Raw genomic sequence first — 14,208 nt, forward strand, 5'->3', positions numbered from 1 at the left:
TTCCGATTGGAAAATCTGGGAACCCTAAATCTTGTTGAATATTAACCTCTTAGATTTTGTAAGTTTTTTTCTTCTAATTCAAATCCCAAACTTACTTTGAAACCAGAAACCTGTCCGCTCGTAGGCAGGTAGGGTTTGTAGCTTGTCTCTTCTATGCTGATTCTATGATGTTATCCAACTACCCATTCATACACTTGTGTAACGAGGGAAGTACAGTAGTGAGGCCCCTCAGAAGGGGTAAAACCACTTGGTGATGTATAATGTGATTAACAGGAACACAAATTTTAGTGTGCATTCAAAGAGTTTTCCAGTCTTTTTTTTTTTTTTTTTAATATTTTGTTATTTTATAAACTACAACAGTGTAGTACATGTAATTGAATACAGAAAAATATTACAGAGATTACACTATTTCATACAATTAGTATATAAAACCATAACTTTACCCACCCACCCTTCTATCAATTATTAATAATACAAGATAATTTTATTACAATGATACAAAGATTTAATATCCAGTTTTCAATTACCTCTACTTCCCCTACCCTCCACCCCCACCCCACCCAGGATGTGTAAGGAAAAAATTTAGAGAAAAATACGTAAACCATTAATGTGAAGCAGCAAATAAAGCCAATGGACTCCATTGTAGTATCTGTTCTTATCAGTTTAACTCCATACTTTGTTAAATAGAACACTGGATCCCAAACATTCTGCATTTAGTCTCTCATATTTGTATGTATTACATACATTTGTCCACCAAAATATGTAGTTTAATCTAGCATGGCTTTTCCAATTTTTTGTGATCAATTGAACAGTTACCGGTATTCCAGTCAAAACCAGGAAAAGATGGCTTTTATATTTATCAAGGGGAGGTTTAACGTGTAACATAGTACCACAAATTATGGCTTCATATGTTAAGGGAATATCCAATTCTAATACAGTATTTATTTGTCCCCAAATTGACTTCCAGAAAGTAAATATCAGTGGACAAAAAAATAACAGATGATCTAAAGTCCCTATATCAGCATGACAGTGCCAGCATCTATTAGATTTGGAACTATCTAATTTTTGCAAACGAACTGGAGTCCAGAAAATAGAGTTTTCCAGTCTTAAAATTCCCCTTCCTCAATATTAGTTCCAGTGGCGTAACGAGGATGAGTGATGCCTGGGATGGTGACTCTGCCCCCCCTCCTACTCCATCTCCCTGTCATGCTCCCCCTTTGCTTCTCCTGTACCTCTAGCTTTCCCAGTGCGAGCAGCATCACCAACTTGCTGCTTGGGTCAGCTTCGACTGTCCGTCTGATGTCACTTCCTAAGCACGGAACCCAGAAGTGACATCAGAGGTAGAGCCAACATTGGCACGAGCAGCAGGCTGGAGTTGGGGGGGAGGCATGTGTGTGACAAGGGGAGGAGTGGGAAGGAGCGGGGTGGGGGGGGGCAGAGACGAGGATGGGTGCCAGTGCCCTCACCATGATGGTGCATGGGGTGGACCGCCCCCTGCCCCCCCCACTACACCACTCATTAGTCCACACCTACTCTTAGGTCTCTAGACACCTATGATGAAGCTCTTGACACTAACATGAAGTAACTTATCATTGATAGAACTGGAGAAGTTTGCTTTTAACCTGAGAAATTGCATGCTTTTTGACCCTATAGAAATGATTATGCAAGTTGAGAAAATATGTAAAAACCCATTATCTGAGAGCCATGGGTACACTCAAAAGCACTTAATTGCCTGCTAAGAATTAGTTTTCTAGTAGCAATATCAAGTTCTAGATCTAAGAGTCATTAACTGGAAACTCCGTTCAAAGAGAGTGCATGATTTAATCTATTTAGGGCAGATTTTTCATGGAGATAGGACATCTTTCCAGTAATTAGCTTAGGCAAAAGTGTTCATACACCTGACACAAAGATTTATTTTTGCTGGCCCATCTATGTTAGTGACCAGCACAGAGAGGGACAGAGCACACCAAACTCAATACTGCAAAAAACCACAAAAGACCTCAACGAACAGGGACTACTCTCTATTGACCAAACGCGAGCCATGTTTCGGCGTACAATGCCTGCATCAGGGATCTGCAAAATATATATCTATATCTATATATCTATATATACATACAGTGAACCCTCGATTTTCCAGACCTCGTTTATTCGGACTTCGGATTTACCTGACTTCATAATCATCACCATTCACTTCCGGCAAGAAGGCCGAGCATGCGCACTGTCTCTCATACAACCCTTTACGTTTCCAGCAGCAAATTAAGTCAACGCGCAGTCATGGATAAAAATGAAAACGCACAAACTTGAGTATAAAAAAAAGTTGGATCTTATCGAGTTTGTGCGGAATATGGTGTCATAAAATAAATGGTATCGGACATTCGCAAAGCAAAAGAAAAGCTGCAAAAATTTGTTTTGTCTAGCGATGTGGATTCTAACACTTGGTTGAGAAAAAAAATCTTAAAATGGCACAAGAATCTTCGCAACGTTCTTGTGGTGTAAATGTGCAGGGAATGAAATTGCAATCCGCAGCAAAGACATTAGCTAAACACATGAGCAATGAAATAAAAATTAGTGATGGGTGGAGATTTCGCAAGAGACATTGAATCATAAACAAATGGGCTTACGGCGAAGCATTGAGTGCATCGACAGAAGAGATCGAACCATTTCGTAAGAAATTATCCAATCTAATAGAAGAGGTAAACTTAATAAGAACATAAATACCAATGAAAATAAATAAAAATATTTCTAACAAATAACTCATAGAGAAGGCATGAGAAGTAAAAATTGATAAAATCATAACATTAATGAACATCGTTTTCAGATGTGAACAATATGAAGGTGAGATACTTAAGTAGTGAATTGCAGAAGATTACAACTTAATGCCCCACGTGTTGATACATGATGTGAGAAATAAAAGATATGATGTGACACACAATGTCAATGAGAAATAAAGTAAATGTGAGAGATGATCCAAATCAATTGTCACATCTGATAATGATATTCATTAATGTTATGATTTTTTTTAATGTTATGATTTTATCAATTTTTACTTTTCATGCCTTTTCTATGTGTCATTTTTTTCAAATATTTTTTATTAAGTTTTATTCCCATTTATCCCCCTTCCCCCTTTTATGAAGCCATAGTAGACTTTTTTATCGCCAACCACTGAAGTAAAAGCTCTGATGCCCATAGAATTCCTATTATCGCCACAGCCAGTGATATCACTAACATCGCTGCAGCCGGCGATAAAAAGTCTAACGTGGCTTCATAAAAGGGGGCCTATATTTTTATTAAATTATGTACATTTGAGATATATATTGTGGTATTCAGCCTATGCCTGCTAGGTGTGTCCCCAGAGCAGTGCACAGCTCAAGAGTAGACACTCCACAAACAGCTCAATTTAAACCCCAAACTGAGCATTTCGATGACTTTCCTTCTTTGACCCCCTAGAGGGAGCGGGAGAGCAGAGTTGCAGGTTTCCCAACCCCCACACAGCTCTAGGTTAGTTCCCAGCAGTCATAAGAACATAAGCAGTGCCTCTGCTGGGTCAGACCAGAGGTCCATCATGCCCAGCAGTCCAGGACCTGTATAGTAATCCTCTATCTATACCCTTCTATCCCCTTTTCCTTCAGGAAATCATCTAATCCCTTCTTGAACCCCAATACTATACTCTGCCTATCACACCCTTTGGAAGCGCATTCCAGGTGTCCACCACCCTTTGGGTGAAGAAGAACTTCCTAGCATTGGTTCTAAATTTTTCCCCTCTTAATTTTTCCGAATGCCCTCTCATTCTTGTAGTTTTTGAAAGGTTGAAGAATCTGTCCCTCTCCACTTTCTCTATGCCCTTCATGATCTTGTAAGTCTCTATCATGTCCCCTCTAAGTCTCTGCTTCTCCAGGGAAAAGAGCCCCAGTTTCTCCAATCTTTCAGCATATGAAAGGTTTTCCATACCTTTTATCAATCATGTTACTCTTTTCTGGACCCTCTCGAGTATCGCCATATCCTTCTTAAGGTACGGCGACCAATATTGGACACAGTACTCCAGATGTGGGCGCACCATCGCCCGAAACAATGGCAGGATAACTTCTTTCTGCAGGCTGGAAGTAGAAACAGCCGGAAAATCTTTTCACCCGAGGGTTTGGGGCGTGGCTGCAGGCTATTACACCAGAGAGCTGAACAGTTAGAGAGGCAGAAGGAGAAGCAGCAGCAACCGAGAAGGCAGGGTGACTCAAGGTTGAAAGCTCTGGATGGCAGTGAGCAGCTGGAAGGTATGGAGCTGACTGAGGCTGGTCTGGAGCCACCCAACCTAATACCTCAAGATTTCCAGGACATGGAACTGGAGCCTTATGCTGAGCCCCGAAATGGAGTCCTGCCAATGGAGGTTTGCTGGACTGGAGGCAAGTAATTTAGATTGCCTAAATGCTTAATTTGAACACTGCTTAATTAAGCTGATTAAATGGGGGGTTTTGGTAACCCTGAAGAAGGTGTGGTGCTTAGAGGCACCCCTAAGAATTGAAAAAGAACTGTTTTGAATTTGGGGGAGGGGGGTTCCCCTGGGTGGGGGAAGGGCTATTACCAAGAAGTGGGGAATGCTCTGCGTTTTCTGTGGTGGGATTGAGGGCCTATTATTGGTGAATTACGACCAAGCAGAGCACACTCCCTGGCCAGCATGTCAGCTGCTGGGGCATAGTGCCGTAGCACTAGCACAGGCTGAGGATTTCAGCCCAAAAGACTGTGTTTTTGAAACTTTGGACTATTAATCGGCTGGAGAGCCAGCAGCAGCTTTGGGGAAAGCTGGAATTATATGTTTTTGAACTTTATTGACTGACATTAACCCAGAGACTGTTTTTCTGTGTATTTTGCTTCTTTTGGGATTATATTTTATATCTAGAACATCCTGACAAGATTGCAACGTCAGAGAGAAGGCTTCCGGTTCAGGCGCAGGATGCCCGTAGGAGCCGCTGCCCGTGGCTTTGTGCACTGAATCAGTTAGGAAGAGGGAGCTGGCTTGAAGATAACGCCGCATCGATCGCGCCATGGACCGGCGGTTGAAGAACACTGTTTTGGGCCTGATGCACGTGCTGGCCCTGTGGACCGGCAGGAAATTTCTGTGGACCGGCACTGGTCCATGGACCGGTGGTTGAAGGACACTGCTCTAAAAGCAGTGGCATGCACAACTGCCTTTATAGAATTTGTGCTTAGCAGACATCATCCTGGTGCCTACATTTTGGTGAATGCTCTGAAGAAAGCAAACACTTAAAAAAAAAAAAAAAAAAAAAAACAACAACAACAACCTGTGCATGCCTTTGCACTTGTGTAAAACCTGATGGGCAAATTTTTCCCCATACACGTATACCCCGTTTGAAAACCAGTGAATAGATGTGTAGATTTTAGCCATGCCCACACCACCCTCCCTTGAATCTCTGCATATAAATAGCAAGCTTTGCAAAGTCAGGAGTTACACATCTATGCCATACACATGTCAATGCTGCTATCTGTGCATGGATGCTTGTATGTTTCTAAAACTTACAGCCAAAGTGTTGCATTATGAAACAGAGTGCCCTGAAACAGTAATTGTAAGTACAATATCAATACCAATATGATTTTACTAAGTTCTTTAAAAGAGTGAGGACTAGAATGTAAAAATTTTTAAAAATGTAATGTCTGACTGTCGCTCAGTATTTGACTTGTTAGATTAGTTTCAAACTTTATAAGAATTGCCATACTAGGACAGACTGAAGGTCCATCAAGCCAGTATCCTATTTCCGACAGTAGCCAACCCAGGTCCGAAGCACCTAGCTAGATCCCAAGTAGCAAAAAAATATATTCTAATTCTCCCATCTTGTTTCTTAGGCTTCTGACATTTGCATGCAGACATTTCAAGCAATGTTTATCTCTTTACAATTTGCTCATCAGTTGGTATGGAACTTGAGAAGAAAAAAAATTATCTTATTTTTTCCAAGGACACAGGCAAGGTCATCAGGAACCCAAGATGCTCTGAAGAGAGTATCAGGGATACAAACCCATTTCACCAGCCTATTGTTATATGTATCCTCTTGTGCATCTAACTTCATTTCCACTTCAATTTTATCAACCTTCCGCTCGAGACTCAAGGAGATAGGAAACAAGCGCTGACACGAATTAGCCCTAAGATTGACTGATATAGCTTAACTCAGGGAATTCTGGGTAGAGCATTCTCTTAGCTTGTTGTTTCGGTTTGTTTTTTTTAATCTCTCCAGCCAGTCTCTGTCAGTCACCTGTCAGGTTGTTCCTGGTCCCATGCTGGATGACAGACAGAGTAAGGAAAGCTTTTGATGGAGTAATTTGCCCAAATATACAAAATGTGGAGCATCCGAGATGGAGCAAGAGAGAGCAGTGACTTGCAGAAAGGAGGTGAGGTGAAGAAAGGGAAAGGGGTTCCATTTAAATGGATTGGGTGAAAGTTTTCACTGTAAGCTACTGTAGATGCTCAACAAATGCTTAGCATTCATATTTAAAAATACAGGTATTTAAAGATTTGCAGGATGCAGTGGCCAGGACAACTCTGCAATAAAGTGCCACCTAGGAATGTCCCTGGTAAACTTGGTTCTCAAACTAATCCCCCCTTTTACGAAGCCACATTAGGCTTTTTTATCACAGGCATTGGCATTATTAGCGCCAGAATTCCTGTGAGCGTCAGAGCTAATACCGCTATGGCTGGCAATAAAAATGACTAATGCAGCTTTGTAAAAGGGTGGAAGGGGTTAAATAATAACTCTGGTACAAGACAAGGGTTTAGACCAGTGTTCTTCAATCATTTTACACCTATGGGTCGGCGGAAATAAAATAATTATTTTGTGGATCAGCGGTTGAAGAACTCTGGGCTAAATCGTGGGCCAGACCCCGCCCATCTTCACCTCAGACCCTGCCCCCATAATAGTACTAATTGTAACATCATTTTTCCATTCATTTTTCATATATACACACAATATAATCTTATTAACAACATATAATGGTTAACCACAAAATTAAACTACACAAAGCACACTGTATGCTTCTCAACATTCATTCCTACCAGAACACAGATAACCCCATGCAAATACAGGACCAAAAACTAAAAGTACTAATATATACAAACAAACCCTAAGATGCAAGACTCTGCATGCAGTACAACCCCAGAGGAAAAGAAACAAATGCATTTCTTCCTAAACAGTGCAAAATACAGACAGAAGATGTAAATTCTCAAAATTGGCACAATTCAATCACTAAATTCAAAATTAAAATCATTCCCCCTACCTTTGTTGTTTCTCTCCCTCCCTCCATGCTGTGCCTTACCTTCTGGCCTGCTCCCGCTTGGCCGTTGTATGCCGCCCCCAGTGTTATCTTCGGGCCTTTTTCAAAATACTTAAGTCAAATAATTTTCCCTGCCATCATCAAATTGTCTATTGTTTATAATCTTTTGTAAACTGTGTTGAACTTATGGTTACGCGGTTAAGAAGTACGATGTTATGTTATGTTATTATATGCTGTGTCTTCCCTATGTGATAGATGGTCTCCTCTCCATTTGTCATGGGGGTGACTACATTTTATGAAAATGAGTGCTGCTGCTAAGATCCTATGCAACTTATCTATGTTGCCTGTTCTTTTTCCAGTCGCCTTTTATAAGGTGCTAGAATGTATTATGTTAAACTTCCTTTGGAGTAAGAATAGCACTATGAATTCAGAGAAAACCAGTGTCTTGAAAGTGTTAACTATCCTGACTTTTATAGATACCACTTGGCATTCATTTTACAACAATGTAGTAATTGGATTGATACCTATATTGGGAAGTCACCTTCATGGCTCTTATGGGCAAAAGAACTAATAGGATCTTCCCTGATGACATACTTGATATGCTCTAGTCTCTCTTCGAGGTTATGATGTAATTTGGTGATTGTATCCTCCCATAAGGTTCTCTCCATCTATTTGACACAGCGCTAAAAATTAGATGGAAACATTCCCGAATGATCCAGGTGTGGAGAAAGACTATGTTTAAAATTTATGGTAAACCTTTTATCTGGCCTGCATGGGTAGAGAGGGGCACCATGACAATTGGTGATGTTAGGTATGATTCTCGACTTCTGATAGTTGCTGAATTGCAAAGAGCATATGATCTTTCTTTCTCCCAATGCTAAATTGATAAATGGGTGTGATTACAACATAAGATCTTGGTCTAATGACTTGCAATCTGTGGTCATTGTTCTGGATCTTATATCAGTGTGTGGGCTCATATATGCTGCATCCTTTTATAGACACATGGCCTAAGTGATCCTGTGGCTACTTTCGATGTTCAGATGATTTGGGATGCTGAACTACAAATGACTCACTTGGAGAATGAACGGGCCACCTTCTAGTTATCCAATGTGAGATGTTCAGTGGCTGCCTCAATTATCCAGCCCCATTATTTTCTCTCTCATAGGGTTTCTTGAACCCCTGCTAAACTTGCTAAGTTAGATTCTTCTAAGTCCTCCCTATGCTGGCACTGTGGATTGGTAACAGGGACTCTGGATCTTATGGCCTTCTTTTGTAGTAAGATTCAGCCCTGTTGGCAGACAATATGGAAGACTGTGTTTAAGGTTTTTCAAATTATCCTATTGGCAATCACCAGTCAGAGCGTTTTTAGTGCCTGGAAAGATTCCGCACATCTAAATGATATTTTCTGATGGAGCTTTGTCTGCCTTACTGCTAAGTATGAGGCAGTCACAGCAGAGCAAATGGGTCGACATCTTGACAACAAAACTATGTGTTCCTCATTTGACTTGTATTAAATGGATTCTATCATCGTTTGATGTTTTCTTGTGCTATTATGTAGCTCAGTGTGTCGCAAACTTTGTGAAGCCACAGCACACTAAATTCGGGGCCATGACTGGAGGACCTCAACACATGCGCAGATGTCAACGTGATGATGTCATGCGCATGTGTGATGTCATCACATCGATGACTGCACATGCACAGAGGCCCTCCAGACGGGGCCCTGAGCTTGCTAACCCTGGGAGGAGAGGAGACTACAACGAGAATTCACAGCAGCCATTTTGATGATGGCTCTGCATGGGGCAGGAGCATAGGAAGATTGATCCTGCCCCACGTCACCGCTAGACCACCAGGTAAGGTCTGGGGAAGATCCGGGACGCAGGAGGGAAGCAGGGGGTGGGTCAGAGTTAACCCAAAAGTTATTTACGAATATTCCATATTTGGGGGCCGGCTCTGCCCCTAACCCCCATGAATATGGAGGGAGGAGTGTACCATCACTCCGTCAAAAATTACAAAGACTAGGGGACACTTGATGAAATTGCAGTGAAATACTTTTAAAACCAATAGGAGGAAATATTTTTTCACTCAGACAATAGTTAAGCTCTGGAACGCATTGACAAAGGTTGTGATAAAAGTGATAGCGTAGCTGGTTTTAAGAAAGGTTTGGACAAATTCCTGGAGGAAAAGTCCATAGACTGTTATTAAGATATGGGGAAAGCCTCTGTTTGTTCTTGTTCAGTAGCATAGAATGTTACTACTCTGGTTTTGGCCAGGTACTAGTGACCTGGATTGGCCACCATGAGAACAGGCTACTGGGCTTGATGGGATCATTGGGCTGACCCAGTAAAGCTTTTCTTATGTTCTTCTTTCATCCATTGCTTCCTTTGTCTTAAGATATTATTAATTCATTTAATACATGATGGAATAAGCTGCTGCCAATGAACTCATACAAAATTTGTGAGACTGTGGAATTCTTTGTTAACACTCAGGAAACCTCTGAATGCCTCTCGACTTTGTCATAAGAACATAAGACTTGCCGCTGCTAGGTCAGACCAGTGGTCCATCGCGCCCAGCAGTCCGCTCACACGGCGGCCCTCTGGTCAAAGACCAGCGCCCTGAGACTAGCCCTATCTGCGTACGTTCAGGTTCAGCAGGAACTTGTCTAACTTTGTCTTGAATCCCTGGATGGTGTTTTCTCCTTATAACAGATTCCGGAAGAGCGTTCCAGTTTTCTACCACTCTCTGGGAGAAGAAGAACTTCCTTAAGTTCCTATGGAATCTATCCCCTTTCAATTTTAGAGAGTGCTCTCTCGTTCTCCCTACCTTGGAGAGAGTGAACAACCTGTCCTTTTCCACCAAGTCTATTCCCTTCAGTCCCTTGAATGTTTTAATCATGACCCTTCTCAATCTCCTCTGTTCGAGGGAGAAGAGGCCGAGTTTCTCTAATCTTTTGCTGTACGGCAACTCATCTAGCCCCTTAACCATCTTAGTCGCTCTTCTCTGGACCCTTTCGAGTAGTCATGTTCTAACAATTATTGAAATCACATTAATTTGATACTATGTTTGGGGCATTATTTCAGGGGGTTTAGCTGACTCTTTGTCTTGAGTACGGTAATTCTTTTTGGTTGAATGTTCTTTTTAGCCCATTAATGGAGTTCTTTTCTACTTTCTACTTTCTATTTTTTTTTTTTAATTATAAACTGCTGTGACCTTGTATAAGTTAAGAGGTGTAACATATTTAGTAAACCTTAATCAAAGCATCAGCTTTAAAAAGGAAAATTAGACTATGTTTTTTTCTCTGCATAACTCTGGAGTTTAGTGAACCTAGAATCAGATAACCAAATAGATAATCTCTCACCGCAAGAGGATTTCTATGAGCGTTGCAGCTTTGTAAAAGAGGGGGTGGATCACAAATATCTGCAGCTATGTAGGAGGGGGAAATTGATAACTGAAAAAAAAAAGTTAAGAGCACACAAAGAATGCAAAATAGCATTGGAAAAGCATAAAATATAATGAAACGTAAGTATGTGCCCAATGCGAGGTGAACCAAACCCATGGTGGAGCCTTTGGCAACCTCACAAAAGGTCTTGGGAAATAGGCAGTGGTCAGTCAACCATCAGCACAAGGTATTCAGGGGCCATAAATCATTCCACTATGAAACTAGTCACTGAAGCAGATGAAGAAAGAGAACTGGGGGTGAATATTCCCAAACACTCTTCCAGTTTTCAATGGTATATGCATCAGCCTGATCGATGATAAGCTGCCAGGTTTTCCCACACTTGCATTCCTCTGCCAGCTACACAGTACTGCAAAGATGTGAGTTATCTTGCAAAGACTGTTAATGTTTTACTTCTGATCAGTATGAAAATCTCTCTGTTCTGTTCAGCAAGGGCACAGGCCTCCTGCCACTGGATCGCAAACAGTTATGCACTCAAGGCAGTGGCGTACCTAGCATGTGTGACACCCGGGGCCCATCATTTTTTGGCACACCCTCCCCCCCCCATCTGTACGAAAAACATGATTTTTAGTAACAAGCCACACGCCACATATGAGTACCTAGGAAAAGGCAGCATCTTACATACTGCAGTGAGAAGTATAACATCAATACACCCATTGTAAAACTAAACAAGCCAGACTAATACAGATCAATCCTGCAGTCAATCCTAACAGAAAACCATGCCTTTCGAATACACAGAACACATAAAACACCTTCGCCTAGTATGGAATAAGTAATCACAAACTTACCCCTCCCCCTTTTACAAAACTGTAGTGTGGATTTTAGCCCAATGTGCTAACAGCTCTGATGCTCATAGAATTCTGAGCAACAGAGCTGCTACCACCACGGCTGGCGCTAAAAAACGCTCCACAGTTTTGTAAAAGGGGGGATAAAATAGAAATACATAGACAAAGGTTATATTGAACCAGCAAGAAGCTGGACTCTGCATACAATGCAATACCACAGAAACAGTGACACAAGCAATAAATAAATAGAAAATTTTTGTTCTACTTTTGTCTTCTCTTGTTTCTGCTTTCCTCATCTTCTTGTTACTCTCTTCCTTCCATCCACTGTCTGCCATCTCTCTGCCCCTAATGGCATCTTCTCTCCTATGCCCCTTCCAGAAACTGAATGCCTACCCTTTCCATCTCTCCTTTCACCCCATTGGTCTGGTATCTGTCTCCTCTCCTTCCCCCTGCTCTGGCATCTTTCTCTCCGCTCCCTTCCTCCTGTTCTTCCCTGGTCTTCCTTCTCAATTTATTTTTTGCCTTTGTCTAAATTCTTTTTTACTATTCAGTCCTCAATTTCCCTCTTTCACTGTGTCTACCTATAGCTTGCCACCTCTTTCCCTCACTCCTTCCAGTAACTAACTCTATCCTCTTCCCTCAATCCTGCATGTGCCCTTTTTTTCTTTCTCCTCCCCACTTCCTTCCAGCATCTGCTCCCCCTTTCCCTCACACTTCCATTCAGCAGCTGTCCTTCCTCTCCCCCACACTTCCATTCAGTGTCTGTTTCCCTCTCTCTACCCCTTCCATCTACTGTTCACCCTCTATCTCACCCCTTCCATTCACTGCCCTCTGTACTCTTTCTATCCAGTGTGCACCCTCTCTCTCTCTCTTCCATATGGCATCTTCCCTCTTTCTATGCTCCTTCCATAACTATCTATCCCGTGCCTCTTCTCTCCTTTGTACATGATTGATTTCAACTCTGTCACCTCTCCGTTTTTCTTTCTCTGTCACCACCCCCTCCCCTATGCTCTGGCATCTCTCTCTTCTCCTTTCTTTCCTTCCCACCTCACAGTCTGGCATCATCCCTTCCCTGATTCCCGGTATCTCTCTCCTTTCCTTTTCTTCCATCTCTCCCTCCCCCTCCATGCCCTGACATCTCCTCCTTCCTTTTCCCCTTCCTTTTCCCTTGATCTGGCATACCTTCCTCCTTCCCTCCATGCTCTGGCGTCTCTTCTTCCCTTTAAGCCCTGGCATCTCCTTTCATTCCCTCCAGTTGGGTAGAGCAACACTCTCCCCAATTCTCTCCCCCTATGCTCCCTTTTCTCCTTCTGTCACCCAAGGCCTGGTGTCCTGAACTTCTTCGGGCAGCAGCAGCATTCACAATTCACTGCTGTTGCCGGCTTCAGGCCATCCTCTCTGTCGGGTCCTGTCTTCATGAAAACAGGAAGTAGGCAGGACCCGGCAGAGAGGAAGGACTGAACCAGCAACAGCAGCAAATTGTAAACGCTGCTGCTGCCCGAAGAAGATAATGGCACCAGGCCTTGTAGCACCCGAGGCAGACCGCTTCTCTCCCCTCCCAGCCGAACCCCCGCTGACCCTCCTATCTCTCCCCCCCAAGTGAACCTTTCCGACCCTCCCAGCGAGAGCAGCAAACCTCCCTCCAGTAGCGTCGGCTGCTTCGCGGCTTTCTCCTCCTCTGCCGCGTCACTGACGTCATCAGCGACGCTGCACCGGCAGGAGAAAGCCGCGAAGCAGCCGACGCTACTGGAGTGAGGTTTGCTGCTCTCGCTGGGAGGGTCGGAAAGGTTCACTTGGGGGGGTAGAGATGACATCATCAGCGATGCTGCACCGGCAGGAGAAAGCCGCGAAGTAGCCGATGCTACTGGAGGTTAGGTTTGCTGCTCTGGCTGGGAGGGTGGGAGCGTGATAGGGACCAGACTGGCTGTGCACCCCCCTAAGGCTGCACCCGGGGCGGACCGCCCGCCTCCCCCCCTTGGTACACCACTGTCAAGGAGCTAATACTGAGATTGCAAATGGCTATTACTTCTTGTGAGAATGGACAATCAACTATCCTCACTTGCCTATTCTCAGTCCTGTTAAGTAACAGCAGTATATATATATATACAGTGAAACCTTGGTTTGTGAGCATAATTCGTTCCAGAAGCATGCTTGTAATCCAAAGCACTTGTATATCAAAGCAAATTTTCCCATAGGAAATAATGGAAACTCAGACAATTCGTTCTACAACCCAAAACTTTAATACAAAATACTATACGTACTTGTATTGCAAGACCTCGCTCGTATAGAACAGTCAATACACTCCAGCAGCATCAGAGAGAGAAAAACCATCAGCTCAGTTGTGATGATGTGACACATGTATACTGAATGCACTCATATTGCAAGACTTTGTTTGTTTAGAACAGTCACTATACTCCCACAGCATCAGAGAGAGAAGAACCATCGGCTCAGTTGTGATGTGTGTATACTGTAAGTACTTGTATTGCAAGACATTGCTTGTATATCAAGTTAAAATTTAGTAAAATGTTTTGCTTGTCTTGCAAAACACTTGCAAACCAAGTTACTAACAATCCAAGGTTTTACTGTATATATATATATATATATTTTTTTTTTTTACAATATACATACTTTAGGGCTTCTTTTACTAAACTGCGAAAGAGCTTTTTACCGTCGGCCAGTGAGGTAAATGCTCCGACGCTC

Source organism: Geotrypetes seraphini, chromosome 15 (genome assembly GCF_902459505.1).
Source record: "Geotrypetes seraphini chromosome 15, aGeoSer1.1, whole genome shotgun sequence".
Taxonomy (NCBI): domain Eukaryota; kingdom Metazoa; phylum Chordata; class Amphibia; order Gymnophiona; family Dermophiidae; genus Geotrypetes; species Geotrypetes seraphini.